Here is a 19,417-nt window from a genome sequence, read left to right on the forward strand (position 1 = left end):
AAAGCACCAAGGAAAGCTAATGAGCCTGAATATTCACCCAAACTGTCTTATGTGGCTAATCCGTTAAATGCCAATAGTAAGTTTGGGGCTATACTTTATGCTCCTCATTTATTCCCCTAATGACTTAAGGCCCTGATTTGGGTTTGGCCCAAGCCTGTACCAACAAGGAGCAAAGACCCAACCCTGACACCGTTGACAATCTTAGGTGCTCCTCGTACACATGGGCACAACCTCCCTAGGCAGTTTATTCCCATGTTTAACCACCCTGACAGTTAGGAACTTTTTCCTAATGTCCAACCTAAACCTCCCTTGCTGCAGTTTAAGCCCATTGCTTCTTGTTCTATCCTTAGGGGCTAAGATGAACAAGTTTTCTCCCTCCTCCATGTGACACCCTTTTAGATACCTGAAAACTGCTATCATGTCCCCTCTCAGTCTTCTCTTTTCCAAACTGGTTCATATTATTTCTTTAAATCAGATCGAAGACAACGCCGGGGCAAAGGGACACCTCCCCCACCCCAGTCCGTCTACGTTGAACTAACGAAATTAACACACGTTTCGGGGTGGGGCAGGAACAACCCTATGAGAATTATTTTTTTACCTCGATGAGCCATGCACACTGTTCTGGCCACCAGCTACCGAGTCTCAGCCAGAAGCGGGTCCCCACCCAGAGGAGTGAGCGTGGGAAATCCCACCCAGAAAAATGGTGGTGACAAAGTAGCAGTGCCAATCTCTGACAGTAGTTTTCTCTTTCCTTTTTAAAGGAAATCCCAGTTCTACCCCGCCAGGGTCAAGTGCAGCGTGTGGAGGAATCCCGAGGAATTTGATGAGAAATCGGGGACACCCTTGGGAATTCAGACCGGTGGAAAGGTAAGAGGTTGTTTAGTCACAGACCCATTTGTTTTGCTTTGAGCATCACTGCCAGATGGCGCATCCAGGAGCTCGGAATCTAGCCTGCCGTGCCCCCCACCTCCAGGCCTCTCCTCCCTATGCTGACTGCCAAGGAGGCAGGTGCTGCCCCGTTATTTATTTGGAGCTTTTAGACCGTGCTTTTGCCATTTGTTTAGTTATTTAGCTTCTTGGGAAGAGACATCCAGCTTCAGCTGGGTGACACATGAAAGTGCAGATCTCTGAGTGCTCACGGAAGGGGGTTCTGTGGGAAGGTTTCCTGCCAGCAGGACTTGGGCTCGATTCTTGGATAAGCAGCGTCAACATTTGTTCTTGAGCTGAGCAGGGTCAGCATTTCTTTGGGAGACTCTCCAGGAAAGCAGAGTGGTTCTGGTGATTCCAAACAAGCAGGTCTCTCAGTCAGTCCCGAACCAGTGCAAGGGACGCTGCACGATCTTTGATGAAAAGCCCAACTCCTGATGGCTTTTGCTGGCTGAATATCACCTCTAGCCTTGGTAGGTGGGTTCCACCTACTGCTCTGGCCGGAGTCCAGCACATAAGCAATTGCCTTCTGCCTCCTTGGCACAGTCTGTTGTGGGGAGCGGTTGGCCCTTCTCTCCCTAGATAAAATTGTCTCCTCTCAGCTTTGCGATCCAAGACTGAGCTGTCGTGTCACCATGTGCAGATGTTGTGTAGTGACACAGGGACATGTCGTCACAGGCTAGACAGCCGTAAAATGAAGTGGCCCCAGAGGTATCTTGGGACTGTTCTGACTAACGCAGGGAGAACTCCTTGACCTGAATTTGGAACCCCGTCAGAAGCAGTGAGGTCATTAGAAGTTCTGGGCTGCTGCGTTTAAAAAATATGTATCTGTCCCTAGATTGCAGGGCAGGATGACTTTCAAATTGGAATCACCATTGTTTGCATAACCCAGGGGAGTCGATTGCAACTGGGAAAGCCGGGGTGTAAATGCAGAGCATTAGAGTGGCTCCACGTTTACATTAGCATGGCTCCCTTGCTGCCGGTGGAGTCACTCCGGATTTACACCAGTGTGGCTCCGTTGCTGCCAGCGGCGTCATTCTGGATTTACACCAGCCTGGCTCCCTTGCTGCCGGCGGAGTCACTCCGGATTTACACCAGCCTGGCTCCCTTGCTGCCGGCGGAGTCGCTCCAGATTTACACCAGTGTCACCAAAAGTAGAGTTTGACCTTTATTTCATCCCATTTGTCCATGTCCAGGTGCCACCTTTTCCTCCTCTTTCTGCCGCCTCGTTTTCCTGGCGGGCTGGCCTGCTTCCCTTTCTGATTCAGTGCATGCTGGCCTGATGGCTGGATTGCTTGTTGCTCCCTTTATTTGCAGGGCATCTCCAGTGGAGTACGTTGCTAATAATAGCAATTACCGGTACACATTGGCTACAAGGTACGGCGGTGGTAATGGGATCCGGGGGGACGAAATCAAAGCGATATAATATGCTAAGATAAATTAGTGTTGTAAAATTAGCCATGGGTCTAGTCAGGGACCTGACAAATGTGTCACAGCTTTGTTACAAGCGCTGAGCTCTGCTCAATTGGATTAGTGGCCCGGAGCAAGGCAGACAGGAACGAGGGAAAAGAGTTTATTAAGGGTCTCCTTACACACATGCTAATGGTTAAATGCTGCTTGTTTCTCTCCTTGGCTTTGCTGAATGATATGTCCCCTGGCGCTTGCTGGTGTTAAGCAGTGGAGGAGTACGAATCCGGCTCTGTCACGTTGCTTTTAGAATCGTCCGAGCCAGACAGCAGGGAAAGAGGGGCCTGGATTAGTGGTGATTCTGAGCGGTGGTGCTTCTGGCTCTCCGTCTGGGATGCCCTTGTGCCAGAGCATCCTGATCTGTTTTGATCCTATCCCTTTCCTGGTGGGGTCATACAGCGTCAAAGCACCGAGCCAGCCCTGGTTGTGGAGTGATCCCCTCCAAGGTGGTATCATTGCCAGGGCCCATATCAGCAATGGACACGTTCCATCTGGGCCTTTCTGTTAACCCCTGCTGGGCTGGTATTTTCCTAGCCTGTTGGCCGGATGCTCAATTAGCGGGAGAAGCGGGATGCGTGCAGAACACATATGCCAACCAGAGAGACTGGGGTCCGATCCTGCCAGGAGCAGAGCACCTCCCACAAAGGGTGCGGAGTATTGTCAGCTTCTGTTGATGTCAACTGGCCGCATTCGACCAACTCCTGGCATTGGCGCTGCCCAGCAGCTTGCAAGAGCAGGGTCTGAAAGCTCCAATCCCGCCATGTGTTGGGGGCTTTATCCGTTATTTCTCACGTGGATTATGGCAGTGCAGAATCAGACCATGTTGTGCAAGGTGCCGGACAGACATAAAGCAAGAGACAGTCCCTGTCCCAAAGAGCTTGCAATGTAAATAGACAAAGGATGGAGGGGAGGGGTCTGCCGCACGAGCAGAGGGACCACTGTGTGATGGGGGCAAATGGCATGTCAGTTCCGCATTTGTTTTGTGATTGAAATCCTCTCCGTGGGGTTACGCTAGCTGGGAATTGGCTGGGTGGGAAGCGGGGCGCAGGTGAGGGTTGAGGCAAGCAGCCAATCAGCACAGAGGATGGAACGTTCAGGGTGCAACATCGGGAATGACATCAGCAGCGTCCGATAGTCCTGGCTTGACCTGCTCCCGGGCTGGCTCCTCCCTCCCAAAGGCCACATGGCTGGGGGAGAGGGGATGCCACGTGGGTCTTACTGCCCTCAAGAAGCGTGTTCTCCCCTGCACAGTTCTGGGTCTGGGGGGTTCTAAGGAAGGGGAGGGATGTCCCCATTTTCCTCCTTGGGCCCCCGCAACACCAGCAGGACCTCTCACCACGGTCAAGGGAAATTGAGGGCACGCAGCAGCTGCCCGGAGCAGGCCAGGCCTGTGTCCTAGAGCTGGCAGGACTCAGACATTTACTTGTCCAAAGACACGGGCCGGTCCCCCGCTCTCTGAGGAGGAGGCCATAGTACTTTGGTGGCTCGTGGCACTGCAGCCGGTTCCAATGGAATTGGCTTGCCGGTGACTAATTAGACAGTGAACAAGATGGACTCAGCTGGTGGGAGGAATAAAATCCCCACTGGTGAGCGATGAATGGCTGGCCAGAGCCTTTTGCAGATTTGTAAATGCAGGCTAATTGCGTGTTTAATGGCAGGCACATTCCACAGGATCTTGGAGGTGGGGGCGGGTGGAGGAATGATTTAGGTCTGGCTTAATAAGGCATGTGATCTGGCCCATAAATATTAAAAAAAAAAAATTATATTACCCAGTGCTCTGGAACAAGGGAGGCTGGCAGAGCGCCGCGGCTGCAAGCCGATCTGCAGATAAGGCCCCGTTGAGCTGTCCAAGCCAAACAGCAATAGGTCAAGGAAAGGAGGGAGCAGCAAATCCATCTGTCTGGGGATCGTTTGTTTCATTACCTGGAATGAATTTTGCACGGGGCTGGTCCCAATTACGGGTGCTTCCACCTCTCCTGCATCTGCGTGTGTGCGGGAGAGGAGCTTCTGTATGAATTGTGATAAATGGCACCCCGCATTAGCCCTGCCGCACTCTTTTGGGAAGATGCCTGGCTGGCAGGAGGACCAGTCCCCACAGTCTTCCCCCCTCTGCTATGCACACTGCAGTTCAGTTTGCCTGTGTTGGAGCCCACCTGGAGCTGCAAGACCCTGAAGGGCGAGGTGCAAATGAAATGTCGTCTCAGGGAGTGGTCATCTTGGAAAGGATCTTCATTCCCCTGGAAGGCAGCAGCAACCTGCAATTACATGTTGCATCCGCATCAATACCAAGGGGTCAGCAGCACTTGAATGACCCACTTACCGGGGGGGAGAAGAACAGAGGAGTGAGGGTAATGAACCACTGGAGCAATTAACCAAGGGGCGTGGAGGATTCTCCATCACTGACCATTTGGTAAATCAAGCTTGGATGTTTTTCTAAAAGATCTGCTCTGGGAATTAGTGTGGAGCAGGTCTCTGGCCTGGGCTCTACAGGGGGTCAGACTCGCTGATCACAATGGTCCCTTCTGGCCTTGGAACCTATGAATAACCTTGTAGTGGTCACGATGCTACACACCATTGGCCACTCAGGACTTCACAGCCACAATAGGCACTCTCTCTGGGTACTTACATTGCCCTCAGCACCACGGTATCTAAGTGCCTCACGGTCATGATACGTTCCAGCCTCTCTAACCGCTCCAGAGAGGTACGATATTCACCCCATTTTTACAGGGGGGGAACTGAGCCATGGGGTCAATTAAGTGATATGTCCAAGGTCACGCAGGAAGGCAGTGGCTGAGCCAAGAATTGAACCCAGGTGTCCTAGGCTAGCCCCCTCACCCCTGGACCACACTTCCTTGCACCAGCCTTTGAATGGACAAATGAGCCAGTGGACGAAGTTATCATCTAATTTCTCTCCAGGGTCTTAAATGCTTTTCCTAGCAATCTCCATGGGGCAGGAGTTGTTCATTCGAGCCCGCCGTCAGCCGGGTTTCAATGGCTTGATGATCTGCGTGCCTTGTCCCATGCTTTACTGTGCTGCGTTGTGCTGGATGGAGCATGCTCTGGATACAGACCTTCCCACCCAAATCCAGTTGCACCCCTGGGGGTTAGAACCAGCGCCGGGAGGGTAAAACAGCCGGCTGCTTGGAGCCACTCTGGGAAATCAGCTCAGTCGGGTTCCTCAGTGTGCCTGCAATTGTATGTGCGAGGGTTTTTTTTTCCCGGGGGGCAGTGAGGGACGGTGGAGAGGCTAGAAGCCTGAAAGGGGTTAGTTCAGTTCCGGGCCTGCTTTGCAGGAAATTGCTGAAGTCCTCACTTGGGTCGAGTGATCGAGACTAGTGTAAGGGCACTGAGCCCATGTTTCTGCAGGGAACTGGGGATGGGGGTGCAGGAGCCAAAGAAGAATCTCTCCTGTCCTGTCCTGTCCTGTCTCATGTTTGGGGGTGGGGGTGGCTTATGCTCTGTTGTTTTCCTTGCCCCCTAGCTGCTCCCCGAATGGCTGTTTGCCTCATTCAGCCTCGGTAGCACATCACACGGCATCATCCCAGAGCGTGTTTGACTTGGGGCTGTTGTCCATATGCTGCCGTTCTGCTTTGCAGGCTGTGTGACGTTGCGCGGCTTTGAATGGCCGGTGCTGTCTGTTCTCACTTGCAAATGGCACACGGGAAGGGGGGAAGATAGGAGGTTGTTTGCATTTGTCTGGTTTCGTGGTTAGCGACCAGCTCGGGTGGCTTGTTTGATGGGTTTCATCTCTATTGGTGGCATGTTAATTTTCATGCCTGAGTTGTGTGTTTCTCCCCATGTCACACACCATTCCTGAGCCCCTGGGGAGATGCGTCTCTTCCCTGATGGTGTTTTTAATGCTCATGCAGAACGTTCCAAACATCCTTCGCTCTCCGTTTGTTTGGGTTTTGTCCCTCTCCAGGGAGTTGTTAGCTGTTGCCCATGTTTTCCATTGACGAGTGGGCGAGACTGGAAGCGAATGCATTCTTGATAAAACCACGTATGGGCTTTAGACGGGCTATGAAATTTCACAAGTGTATTTATATTCATAAGTAACGTTCGGGATTTCAGTGCGGATGCCAGAACAGGGACAGAACTTCGATATGGGACTCTCTAGCTTTATGGATGATGGGCATTCGTTGGGGCTCTTATCCTGAGATTGATTGTGTGTGTGTGTGTGTGTGTGTGTGTACACGAAACAAATTGCCAGCGCGCACACAGCCAGAAGGATAGCAGCAAAATGAGACTGAATGCTTCTGGCTATGAAGAAGAAGAAGAAGAAAGAAAGCAAGGTAGGATGCACTGCTTGGTGTGTTCATATGGATAGTCCGCAGCCTAGATTGCTTTCATGGCTCATGGGGTTTTTCCTAGCAGTAGCTGTGTCTCAGCACTTCAGACAAACCATTCCTCTTGTCCAATACCCACTAAAGAGATGACTGTATCTCTTACTGGTATTGGTAGTTTGAAAATTGATAGGGGAATGTCTGTGAGCAATAGCCACGGAGTAACACACGTCCCTGGAGAAGGCTGAGACCTGCCGCGCGACAGAGCCCTTACTGACGGTGCTGGTTCTCCTAGTGCAAACAGCCTGTTTCTGGTGAAAGCAGCATCCTTCAGCGAGAGTATCATTCTACCATGTCTGGCAAAGAGCAGTCCAGGCCACAGCAAGAATGTGCCAGCCTGGGGCCAGGCTGTTTCTCGACGGCCACCATGCTCTGGCTACATGCAACAGAGCCTCTCTTGCTGTCCGTTCCAGACTCCCTCTCTTCCCACTCGCTTTCTCTCCTTTCCAACAGCCAGGTCCTCCCATTGACTTGGATCGGACTCTCCAGTCGGGATGGCGATCGAGCGGGGAGCGCTCTCTCTTCTGGCCCCACTCCACATCTGGATGCTATCCCCCATGATCCTCCTCTCCCATTCCTAGCTCCCGCAACGGGGGACAGCACATGCTGTCGGTGCAGTCGCTGCATGTTCCTCCCCCTGCATGGGTTGGGGAATGGCTGCTGGATGCACGAAGCAGTGGATGGATCAGACCTGGCACGTTCCCTCTGCACTGGTGGCATTCATGGAGCTCTCATTGGGTTTGGCTCTGCAAGGGTTTGCACCGCTCCCTCCCGCCTCCCCCCCCATGCCGTGCAGGGTCCCCAGTCTTGCCCCCTCCCCTGGTAGCAGCATTGCACTGCTCTGTGCTTTGGGCAGAGCCCTTTGCATTCGTAGAGGGAAGGGAGGAGAAGGGGGACGGGGTTTGCCCCTTACTGCTGTTATTGACAGGGACAGGTGAAGCCATAGGCCTGTGCCTACGGACCCAGCTTCTGTGATTACACCGGAATCCCTGCTCCCACTAAAAGAAAGTTTCTAGCCCACAATGGTTGCAAAGAAACCTTGAAAATGTGTCTTGAATGTAACCAATGGAGGGGCGTCTGCCTGAGTCTGCACAGAGCCTGTGACAGTAGGTTGGACATGGGAGTTGCCCCAGATGTGTCAATTAGTTGCAAGCTCCAAGGCCCACTTCTCTGGGGAGCCCCTGCCAGCACCATCCTGGTAGAGGATTTAGTGTGTGGTGGAGGAGGAAGGCGCACTGGGTCCCACACATGCAGCAGATAAACTGTGATTGTTGGGGTACATACTAGGGAGCCACCCTGCTTCTCCTCCAGCCTCTCTGGATCAGAGGGGGGACCCATGTTACTCCCAAGGAGGCAGAGTCTCCCAAGGGGGCCCCTAGGCTGCTGCCCTCTGCCTCTCCGGTTGGGTAAGGGCCTCTCCAAGTGGGGGCAGGAGCAGAGGAAGGGAGGTCCGCATCACGGTGCTGATGGGACCCTGGATTTCTTAATCCATCCCTGGATTGTGTTTGTTTTGCAGCTCGGTGCAGTGAGGGTGATACAGGGTGGCGGGGAGGGAGCCTGGAATGTCACTAGTGCATCTCAGCAACTTGTTTCTTCGTTAGTAAGAATCTCTTGATTACTGTCTGGCTCTGGGAAGCTTCTGCCGAGGCCCCATGGCTCCAGTGCAATCACAGCACACGCCAGCCACTAGGCGCTCGTTAGGGTCCCTAACAAAGGTGGCTAAGATGCTGCTCTCCTGTAAGATCACACACCAGCGTGGCTCCTTTTCTTCCTAGACGGTCACACTTACATAAAAAGAGAGGGGAGGGGCGCATGCCGGCACTGCGCAATTTATGGACTGGAGATTTATACGCCACGGGGATGCTGTATTTTTTCCCTACAGTGACACTTTATTGCCACAAATTACTAAACAGGCAAGGTTACGTGAGTGACAGCAGGCTCAGCGGTAAAATATAGGCGCAAATGGAAGCAGGAAAGAGTACCCAGGGGAGAGGGGCTTGAGATGGAAATGGAGACAAGGGGGGGAGAGAGAGGGGGGAGGGGGTAGGTGGGCCCATGTGGAGGAGAAAAGGTTTGTGTGGTAATGTGCTGTGTAGGTGAGGCCCTAGAAAAAAAAACACCCACTCCTACCCCCACCCACCCATACACCTGTGCATTTCTAGTAGCATGGAATGACGTGGGGGGGGCTCATGGTTAAAGCACTGGGCTAGGACTCACGAGACGTGGGTTCAATTCCCAGCTCAGCCTCCCTGCGTGAATCTAGGCAAGTCTTCCCTGTGCCTTGGTTCATCATCTGCACAATGGGGGAAAACCCCTTCTCCCCTCTCCCGCCACGGTGCCAAGCTGATGCAATCTGATAGGGATTGGGAGGTGCTCAGTAAGCAAACAGGTAGGCAGCTGAGCTTCTTGGGCTGAGGTTTTTCTCTCTCTGTCTTCAATGCTATCGCAGCGCTAAAGCAACATCCGTATCGGGGAGCATGATGCTGGGGGGGTGGGAGCTCTTTGGTTTTAATCCCAGCTCTGCCCTCGAGTGGCTGAATGCTGGGCAAATCACTTCGCCTCTCTCTGCCTCTATTGCCTCTCGGAGTCTGCTGTAGCTGTGGACTTAGGCCGGCTCTCTCCACCGCGTGATGCATTTCCCATGTTAGCACATCTCCTCAGCAACAAAGGAGCCGAGTGCTGCGCTCGGGGGAGCCAAGCCACATGGGCAAAAGGGCTTCAGAAAATGCGAGTTAATTTTCCTTCTAAGGCTCCCTCGGAACTCATAACTTACATGGTGTAGACGGGCCCGAAGGCATCCGCGTTTGGTGCCGGACAGCCAAATAGCAAATGACAAAAGGCCCTTCCCCAAAGGCCTTGGATAAAACAAGAAACTGGTCTGAATCGTCACCTGAGACAGGAATTGAACCTGAATCGCTTGCTTTTTTTGGTGTGCCTCTGAGCCCGGCAGCAGAGATGCAAATGGACTGTCCAGTGGGTTCACCCCCAGCCTGGCTGATACCGGGGAGCAGCTGGAATGGCACAAGAAAACTTGCTTCTGACAGAGTATTTCCTGCTCCATTGTTAAGGCCTGGTGCGTGTAGGTGAGCACACATACAAACACAAACACACCCGGCACCAGTTTCATTAAAGGGACGAATCCAGACCCATTCACTTCAACAGATGCGACTTTGTGTGTGGATGTGTAACGCCGACAGACCCCAGTTGTCGGCGGGCGGGATCGAACCTGGGACTTCTGAAGCTAATGCATGAGCCTCTACTGCATGAGTGAAAAGCCGCATGGCCCTTAGCTAAGGCTGCAGCAGACTCTTTAATCTCAAAGTGGTCTTGGTGCCATTAGAGGGGACAGAACACCACCCCCCGGAGGAGTGTGGGTTACAGATGCACTTAAATTGATTTAAAGCTGGCTTATATCAGTTGAATTTGTGTTGATAAATTTACACAAGCACCAGCAAACCGCTCGAACTGATGGAAGAGTGTCCCCAAGGAGTTTGCCCTAGGTTAGCTAAATCGGTTTGATTTCCTCTGGGGTAATGTTTGTGTGGACAAGGCGGAAGACTGAGTCTAAATGTTACATCTGCACTGGGTGAGGTGTTGCTCTGAGCTTTTGGAAGGCCTCCCGTTCTGCTCATAACAAAACCTGCCGTAGGGGAAGCCGAGAAATACCCAGACTCTGGGTGCCACCGACAGAACAGTCCCTAACCTGAATGAATCATCCACAGCCTGGCACCCATTCCTTGCTTCCATCATGCACCCAGTTTGCCCTCTTTAGGCAGCCTTCACCGCGATCCTGCCCCCTTCCTGGGGAAGGGGGTGGGGCAGCGGAGGTGCTGATAAGGCCAGAGGAGTGCCAGGGTGCTGCAGGAGAGCTGATATGCATGACTATGTACTGTCAGGATCACTTTCTCTGGCTCTAAAGAGCTGTAAACCCGACGGCTTAATCCACTGTGGGGCTGTCTGAAGGGTCCGAAATGCGCCTTCCCTGGCAGGAGTTTTAATGACTGGCATGCCGGGCAGTGCAGAGAGAGGAGGTTCACTCCCTTCACGCTAAGATCTGATTTGTGTTTCTCAACCCGATGCTTTTCAGCTCGTGGCTTGGTGCTGGGCCGGGTCCGATTGCAATTCTCCGGAGAAGAGGTGAAAAGCTGGGCATGTTTAGTCTAGAGAAGAGAAGACTGAGGGGGGAACCTGAGAACAGTCTTCCAAAACGTTAAGGGCTGTTATACGCAGGACAGTAATCAGCTGTTCTCCTGGTCCACTGAAGGTAGGACAAGAAGGAATCGGCTTAGTTTGCAGCCAGGGACATGTAGGTTAGATATCAGGAAAAACTTTCTAACTCCAAGGAGAGTTAAGCTATGGAATAGGCGACCTAGGGAGATTGTGGGATCTCCATCAGAGTTTTTTTTAGGAGCAGGTTGGACAAACACTTGTGAGGGATGGTCTAGGTTTATTTGGGCCTGTCTCAGCGCAGGGGCCTGGACTAAACTAACGGCTCTCAACCTTTCCAGAATACTGTCCCCCTTTCAGGAGTCTCCGTTGTCTTATGTACCCCCAAGTTACACCGCACTTAAAAACGACTTGCTTACACAAACAGACATAAAACTACAAAAGTGTCACAGCTGCACTGGTACTGAAAAAGTGCTGACTTTCTCATTTCTACCATATAATCATAAAATAAATAGATTGGAATATAAATATTGTACTTACATTTCAGTGTATAGTCTATAGAGCAGTATAAACAAGTCATTGTCTGTATGAAATTTTAGTGTGTACTGACTTCGCTGGTGCTTTTAACGTAGCCTGTTGTAAAACTGGGCAACTATCTAGATGAGTTGCTGTACCCCCTGGAAGACCCCTGCATACCCCCAGGGGTACACGTGCCCCTGGTTGAGAACCCCTGGACTAGACGCCTTTCGAGGTCCCTTCCCAGCCCCACATTTCTCTGATTCTAAAATCAATCTTGTTAAAGATTTCCTCAAGGAAGCGCTGAAAGTCATTCCTCCAAATGGACCGTTTCAATGATTGGCCAGAACAACAATAAATAATCTATTCAGCAGACTTTGCTGAGGAAAGAGTGACGAAATGCTGAGTACGGGGGCTGAGGAGATTGTCCCAGTGCTAACACTCCAGGCGGTTGAGCTATTTACTGACAATGCTGTTCACTCTGAATCTAGCCTCTCTCTTGGACACCAGTTGTGCACAAACCCATCCTGTGTCCCTAGGGACAGACCAGGTCCTCAGAAGTGTTTGACAGATCGTTGGTTCACATGCTGTTTGCTTTGATGGCTAGCTGTTTGGGATTGGTTAGCTGAGCCTCATGGTGCTTGTATCTGCACCCTGCCTGCCTGGCTGAAATATTTCAGACAGGCCTGCAATAGAAAGCAACTCACGCACTGTCTGGTCTGAAAGTTGGGACCGATAGCGATTCATGGAATACTTAGAGTTCAGGAGCGTTTTCACAACTGTTCAGTAGCCAGCATGACTAACGTGAACCCACGAGTCTCGGTGAAGCTCACACGGCTTGTAAGTCTGCAAGAATATTCATAAATCAGGGTCTTTTTAAAGAAACTAACCAGAAAGAAACTTTTTAAAGAACTTTAGTAATAATTTTTCAAGAAAAATGACACTTTCCCCCTACCTTGGAATTTGTCTGGCAGTCACTTCACTAACTCTGAAGCAATGCCTTGGATACCCTGGTGCTTAGACACTGCAGCGAGGCGTGCCATAGATAATCGCTCAGTTAGACAGGGCGCCAGCATGGGCTTCACTCAGTCTCTCCATGAATTACATGGACACTGAAGTCTGTCGCCCAGGTGATGCCGTAATGTGAATGTTCTCTGGTGGTGGTAAATGGCTTGTATGCCAGGACGGCAGGGAACACAGGCTGAGCTGTCCGGCCAAGGGCCGGACATTGGTAGGATTCTGCCCCACGACAGAGGCATACGCCAGCAGGGAGCAAAGCGGTAGCCGCTGAGGGCAGGAGCCATCCAGCCTGCATGGCGATTGGCCGGGTGATCTGGAGTACAAACCACTTCTCCCGCAGCCTGGCTCCATATGGGGATGACAGCGTTTGGAAGAAGCAGTATGTGCAGGCTTGGCCACACCTCCCAGCTGGCTGGATACATCAGGCAGAGGCCGCTGTGCGCTGGCAGGTGCATTTGCTGGGCCCCCTGACTAGCGCTCACAAGAGCACTATAAGCATTCGCCGCACAGGTTTGCCAAGGGTGGGGGGCAGGAATGGGAGGAAGAGATGCAGCTGTGGCCTCCCCCATGAACCCGTGCAAGGCAAACGAAACTCTTCTCTGTGGATGTACCAGCCACTCGTTACGTTTGCTACGGTAGCACCTAGAGAGCCCGACTGAGATCAGGGCCCCCGTTGGGCCAGGGACTGCGCAGAACCCAACTGAGATCAGGCCCCCAGTGTATCGGATGCTGCGCAGACCCTGGCCCAACGGGTGCAGTCCCATTGTGCCAGGCACGGCACAGACATGCAGGAAAAGACAGTCCCTGCCCCAGAACTTACAGTCTAAGTAGCTGGGACAGGCAGCGGGGGTGGGACCCTGGGCTTCTTTCGTGGCACAGAGGTTTAGTCTGTGCACCTGGGAAAAGTTCCCTCTGTGCTTTCCCAAGTGGGGAATTAAATGACCCTTCCCTTAGGCCATGAGCGTCGTCTTGGGGCTCTTCATCAGCTGATGAATTCGACGTAATAAAATAAATACCGAGAGAAAATGTAATTGGCTCTCGTTTATTACCCAGTTCTGCCTAGCAGCCCCCAATTACACAAAAGCAATTAGTGAAAGTTCTCCATTAATAGCATCTCCAAGCCACCCAATGGGTGTGTTCCATCAAACCTTCTGGCTCGTGTAATTTACCTTTCTGGAGCTAATTTCTGGCTGGGGATGCGCAGTGTGGACTGTAAACAAGTCGATAGGGTTGGCAGGGGTGTGACGGGGGGGGGGGGTTACCGCGCCGAAGAACCTGGTGAAGCAATGATCTGTCTGTCCTTGGAGGGAAACGTACACCCAATACAGCAGGTGTTGCTATTGTCAGCTCTTCCCTGACTCACTCCACCGCCTCGCCCATGTGCACAGCAGCTGGGGGGGGGGTGTATCGGACTCACCCCCTTGCTATCTCTGCTTTGCCGCTGGCATAGGTCTCACCAGCTCCTGCCGCTGTGCCTGATTCTATGCTGCCCTCTGCGTGGCATTCCCAGGGCCTCAGACCTCTGCCCATTCCACACTCAGGACCTGCCACAAGGCACCGCGTGGCATCCAGGTGTCGCCCCCGCCCTGCCGTTGTTCAGCCAGGGGAGTGCCCAGCCGTGTGCTGGGGCGATATGTGGCAAGGGGGTGAGCATATCCCAGAGGTGGACCTGAGTCTGAACGGGCCACCCTGGGGATGGCTCAGCCCCCAGGCTACGGGGCACGATGAGCGTTGAACCCTGACTTATTCATTGCCCCTGGGATGCAGTCAAGTCCCCGCATCACAGATCTCTCTGCCCTGCCTCCAACCCACGCAGATTGTCGGGTAGCTCCCGCCTCGGTGCACTAAAGCCGATCACAAGAGCACGCGCCGGTTCTCTCTGTGCAGGCAGACATCAGGTTTTCATGGGAATGCCGAGGAATCTGGGTGTTTGGAAGGACTCGAAGCTGCAGCAGCTTGTCAGGGAGGGCCAGAAGCTAATGGCTCATAGAATCTCTCTGAAGTGCTAATTGACGGCGCTGGGAATCAGCTGTCACGTTGCAAGGGACAGAAGTCTGGATCTTATATTGGTGTTGTCACAAAAAACAACGTGCAGGTTAATCCACAGGGACAGCTCATCTCTGTCTCTCAGCCCCTAATCCATGTTTACAATAGCGGAGGAGCAACGACAATGATTATGGAAATGGTTTGCATGTAAGAGTCGAAATGTGATCCTGCTGGGCAGTAATTGAAGGCCGGTGGTACCCATGCGTGTGAATGGGAGTGTGATGCGTGTGTGTCGCCGAGGGTCTGGAATGGCAGCAGACAACGCGAGGAGAGGAGAGACGGGGAGCGAGCGTGTGTGAATGGAAGTGTGTGGTGTGTGCACGGGACGAGGGGGGCACGAGACAGGGTGGGGATGGTTAGTGTGTGTGAATGAGTGTGAGTGGGTCAGTGTGTGAACTGAGCCGCGTGGTGTGTGAATGGGTGTGCGCCAGTGAACATGGGAACTGGTGTGTGGTGTATGCGAGGTATACGCGTAGCCCTGTGCAACCTGGATTAGCTTAGTTCCATAGGAGCATAATAGCAGAAGATGGGGCAAGCTCTGTTTCTGTGGTGAAAACCCCGCTCTCCTGTCCTAAGTTCACACGTGAAGTTTCTGGTGCATTGGTCAGCATTGGCACAGCTACTGGGAAAGGATCTTAACTGCAGCCCAGAGAGACCATTGTGTCTCTGCACCTGTTTGCCTTTGAGAGGAGAAAACTCTGAAATGAGAGCAAAGGGTCCAGTTAATAGATTTTAAAGCCGGAAGGCACCATTGTGATAATCGAGTCTGACTCTCTGTGTAACACAGGCCCTGCTGCAGCCAGCCCGTATCTGGTGGTTGAACTAGAGCAGGCTTTCTAGAAAAACGTCCAATTTTAATTGATGCATCACGGGCAAAGAGGATTTGAACCGTTCCACCCCCAAATCTCTTTTTGGAGCTTTGGAAGAGTTGGGTCCACGTTGGGGTCTCCCGTTTTCCTGCTGCTATCCCATCACAGACTCCTCTCGCTTGGCCTGGTTCTGATCTCAGGAAATCCAGAGCTGCCAGCATGACTTTGCAGTGGTGTAACTGCCTCCCAATCTCGGACCCTTGGGGTGAACGCTGAGGGCCTCGTTCTGATCTCACCTAGATCGATGACTCAGCTAGAGTTACTCCTCCCCATGCGAGCGGGGTCTGATTCAGTCCCTGCATTGGGAAGCTAAAAACAGAGCCCCTTCCCTGTACTGCACCTCCCAGGGCCGGCTAGTGCACTCGCCGCATGTGGAGCAGGCCCCGAGGCAGGAAGCTTTGAGCCTAATTTTGGGTCCCAAACGCCTTTGATTTTCCTAGGGCTCCATTCTGCAAGCTCAGGGCAAGGGTGCACATTGAAGTCCATGGGGTTTCTGTGTGTGAAAAGGTGGGTAGAATACAGTCCCTTGTGTGGGAAAGAACAAAGGCCTCATATAAAAGACGATCCCGGAGGCTTCAGCAAGATAAAAACCTGAAGAGCATCCCTCTTCGATTCCAACCTGTGCGGTACAAGGGAGGGGTGAGGCAATGCCACCTTGCCTGCCTGGCATCAGGAACCTGAATTTCTCCATTCAAGCTGGCCTTTGATCCCATCTAAGCAACTCAGCGGGAACGCTGGTGGCTTCTACCTGCGCCAGGATGCATGAGCTCTACTCCTCGTGCATCCCCGACCCCTCTCTGCGCCACGCGTGTTCTTTCAATGCGGTTGCTCCTTCTCGCTCTCGCATTGCATCTCTCTCTCTGATGGTATGGACTCTCTGCATGACAGGAAGCGCCCAGAGGCCGCACTCAGGGGCTTGCTAGGCCCTGTGAAAGCACCACACAAGAGAGGCCCTCTGCCCCAGAGACCCTACGTTCTAATGAAACCAAAGTGCAACGAGTGGCTGTAACCAGGGGAGGCAGCGAGAACGGAGGGAGTGCCAATGAGTACATGTGTTTTCACAGGCCAAATAAAAAGGACCAACTTCAGCAGCCCATCCTGCCCCACTTCCTGGCTGTAATCTGCTGCCGGTTTCCCACAGGTGTCATAGAAGAAGTGGGTGAGATAGATAACTCTGTGCGCAAGGAGCAGCACGGGTGAGAGCCGTGGATAAATGGGAGATGGAGGCTGGCAGAGCGGAAGAGAGGGCATGGGGCTGATGTGATAAGAGAGAAGAGTGGAACAGGAGGGAAGAGCTTTCCTGAGACGTGTCTTGGAGGTCAGGACCAGAAGCTTGTTCTTGGATGTGACGGAGAAAGTGGGGGAGCCAGGGGAGGGGAACTGTCCACTGGGGGAGGGGAACATGATCTGAACATTGGGCCCGAAAGGAGGGCATCATGGGAGAGTCAAAATGGGAGATGAGGAGGGACCATCTTTTTGTGGGGTGTTTGTGAAGCACCAAGTACAGGTGGGACCCTGATCCATGATTGGGGACTCCCAGCAGTTATCGCATTATCAATCAATAATATGAAGAACAAAATGGGTCCGGGCAGTTCTCAGCTGTTGGGCAGAGAGAAAAGGCTGAATTGGAGAGGTGCTTATGGAGGAAGAAGCAGTGAGGTTTGGACACAGCCTGGATGTTGTGGGTCTGGAGACAGAGCTGAGTCAAAGATGATGCCCTGGTTATAGGCCTGACTGATAGGAGGGGGTGATGGTGTTTCCAATAGTGATGGAGGAGCGGATCATATTATGTTCACAGCATACACACAGAGGCATGGATAAAAACATAAGCCCTCTTGCTGGAAGGTTGCAACGTAACATGACTTTATTGCTTAGAATCCAGAACTGAAGAACAAGAACCCCCAAACAGAGAGAGACAAAGCAGGCTGCTCCCTAAGGCAGCAAGGTACAACTCACCCACCTTGACCAAGGCTGCCTGTTTGCAACCTTTCAGAGTAGCAGCCGTGTTAGTCTGTATCCACAAACAGAACAGGAGTACTTGTGGCACCTTAGAGACTAACAAATTTATTAGAGCATAAGCTTTCGTGGGCTACAACCCACTTCTTCGGATGCATCCGAAGAAGTGGGTTGTAGCCCACAAAAGCTTATGCTCTAATAAATTTGTTAGTCTCTAAGGTGCCACAAGTACTCCTGTTCTGTTTGCAACCTGACTCTGAAGACCCAGATCTCACGCTTCCCTTCAGAGACCCCCTACCCTGCAAGCAGGACCAGGAAGCCCTTTAGAAACTTAAAGTCATAGCTTGATATTTTAACATAGTTTACAATACATCACTGATAAGACTTGGGAGAAAAGATCAAGCTCTTGGGTTTGGCCATGTCATGTTTGAGTTGGCAGCAAGACATTCAGGTGAAGATGTCTATCACACTTCCTCTTGTGTTATCACCACTTGCCTCTCATTCTCTCTCTCTCTCTCTCTCTCTCTCTCCTATAGTTCTTTCCCTCATGATGCTACCCTAATGTTAGCATCTCTCTCGATACCTGCTACTAAAGTGATAACGTGCTAAACAAACAACATGGTGTTCCTGCCTCTCAGACTCATCCAAATATTTCTGAAACAGTTAGGTCCCGGCTCCTCCAAGGAGCTTCTGTGAAGCCTGCAGGTGGAAGGAACAAATTACTGTTCCTGGTGGAGTAGCTGTGGTTCAGATCTGCTGAGGGAGGGTATAACTGATTGTTTCACAGCCCTGCCAGGCACTAAGAGTGAGGGGAGAGCCAGACTCTGAAAGCAGCAAATTCGCCCTGGAGAAAAATGGGCTTTTCCAAACCTTTTTTTTTTTTTTTTTAATTTAATTTAACAAAGTGACCGCATGAAAACCTCGGGTTTTTTTTATCCCTTTAAAATCTATGCAGTTAAAGTGGCCCTATTAAAATGCTAACCTCTGCCAAGAAACTCCACTCCCGATAAAAAGCATTAAAGATTCAACAAATAGCAGAGAATTGGGATTGATCCTAACCTTCCAGAACTGGGAGCTGCTTAACCCATTAATCAGCCCTGGTCTTCACTTACAGGCTGATGGCCTCAGAGCTAAGCCTTTTCAGGACTAAAAGCATGTTAAATATTTATCACCACCGAACATACACTTCCGTGTCCACCTGTGGAGAAATGATCTCTCTCACACACGACTGCGTATATCTTCCAGGTTGTACGATACGGTGGCAGCATACAATTATTTCCTATTCTAAGTCTGCAGGGGATAGCGGTATCTCAGATACCTCTTTGTAGTGACCATTGACAAATTCTGGACTTTTGAATGGCAGCCGCTGTGTGTGCATATTGCATCACAGACATATTCTCACTCGCTCTCCCTGCTTAGGAAGACTATGTGTGGGTATCATATGTTTCACTGGCATGTTTTTGGGGTAGCTTCATTGGTCGCAGGTGTTGAGACGGTGCTGGAGTTCCGGCGTGCGTGCCATCCCCAATGAGTGCAAATAAACCTTTTATACTGCACCATGCTGCCTGTGTGTCACAAGCTTGTCAGAACGTCTATTTTAGGAACGTTTCAGAGAGTCATTTTTTAAATTGTTGGTACTATATCGGTTTAGGCCTCCGCCTGTAAAGCCAGATCATCACCACTACCATGAGCCCAACCGCACAGGGCTCAGAAAGAGACGAAAATTAGAACTTACGCATTGTGGAGGACCAAATCCAGCTTTTTTACATGTAACGCTGTGGGTTTAGTATCTGATATCTTGGGATCTTCTAGTCCTAGAAGCAAGTGCTGGGTGTCTCTTTAGGGAGCTGGGACTCTCCTACCCCAAATGGCATACAGCTCCTAGTTTTATACCTCTGGCTTACTAGATCTGGGACCTTAAATCCATCACTGCTCCAGGAGTGAATTTTGCCAGTCCTTGGCCCTGGGCCAGTGTGGTTTGAGGACAGAACAGGGCTTTGCTCTACAACAAGGACCTGGTCTCTGGTGCCTTATCATATCCCTAAGCCAGATCTGTCCAGTAAGAGCCAGCCAAGGTGTGCTCTGACTTCCATCGGTGTGAACCTA

The 19,417-nt window shown here is 51.7% G+C and overlaps 1 protein-coding gene across 1 annotated transcript in view; it reads left to right on the top strand.

Moving 5' to 3' along the window:
* Positions 1-765: 765 nt before the first annotated feature.
* Positions 766-19,417, top strand: part of CNTFR (ciliary neurotrophic factor receptor) — a 359,131-nt gene continuing 340,479 nt past the window's right edge. Inside the window, exon 1 of the mRNA XM_065406943.1 lies at positions 766-867. The gene's annotated coding sequence lies outside the window, so the exon portion shown is untranslated. The remainder of the gene's footprint in view (positions 868-19,417) is intronic.

The sequence above is a fragment of the Emys orbicularis genome, chromosome 6, assembly GCF_028017835.1.
Source record: "Emys orbicularis isolate rEmyOrb1 chromosome 6, rEmyOrb1.hap1, whole genome shotgun sequence".
In the NCBI taxonomy this organism is placed as follows: domain Eukaryota; kingdom Metazoa; phylum Chordata; order Testudines; family Emydidae; genus Emys; species Emys orbicularis.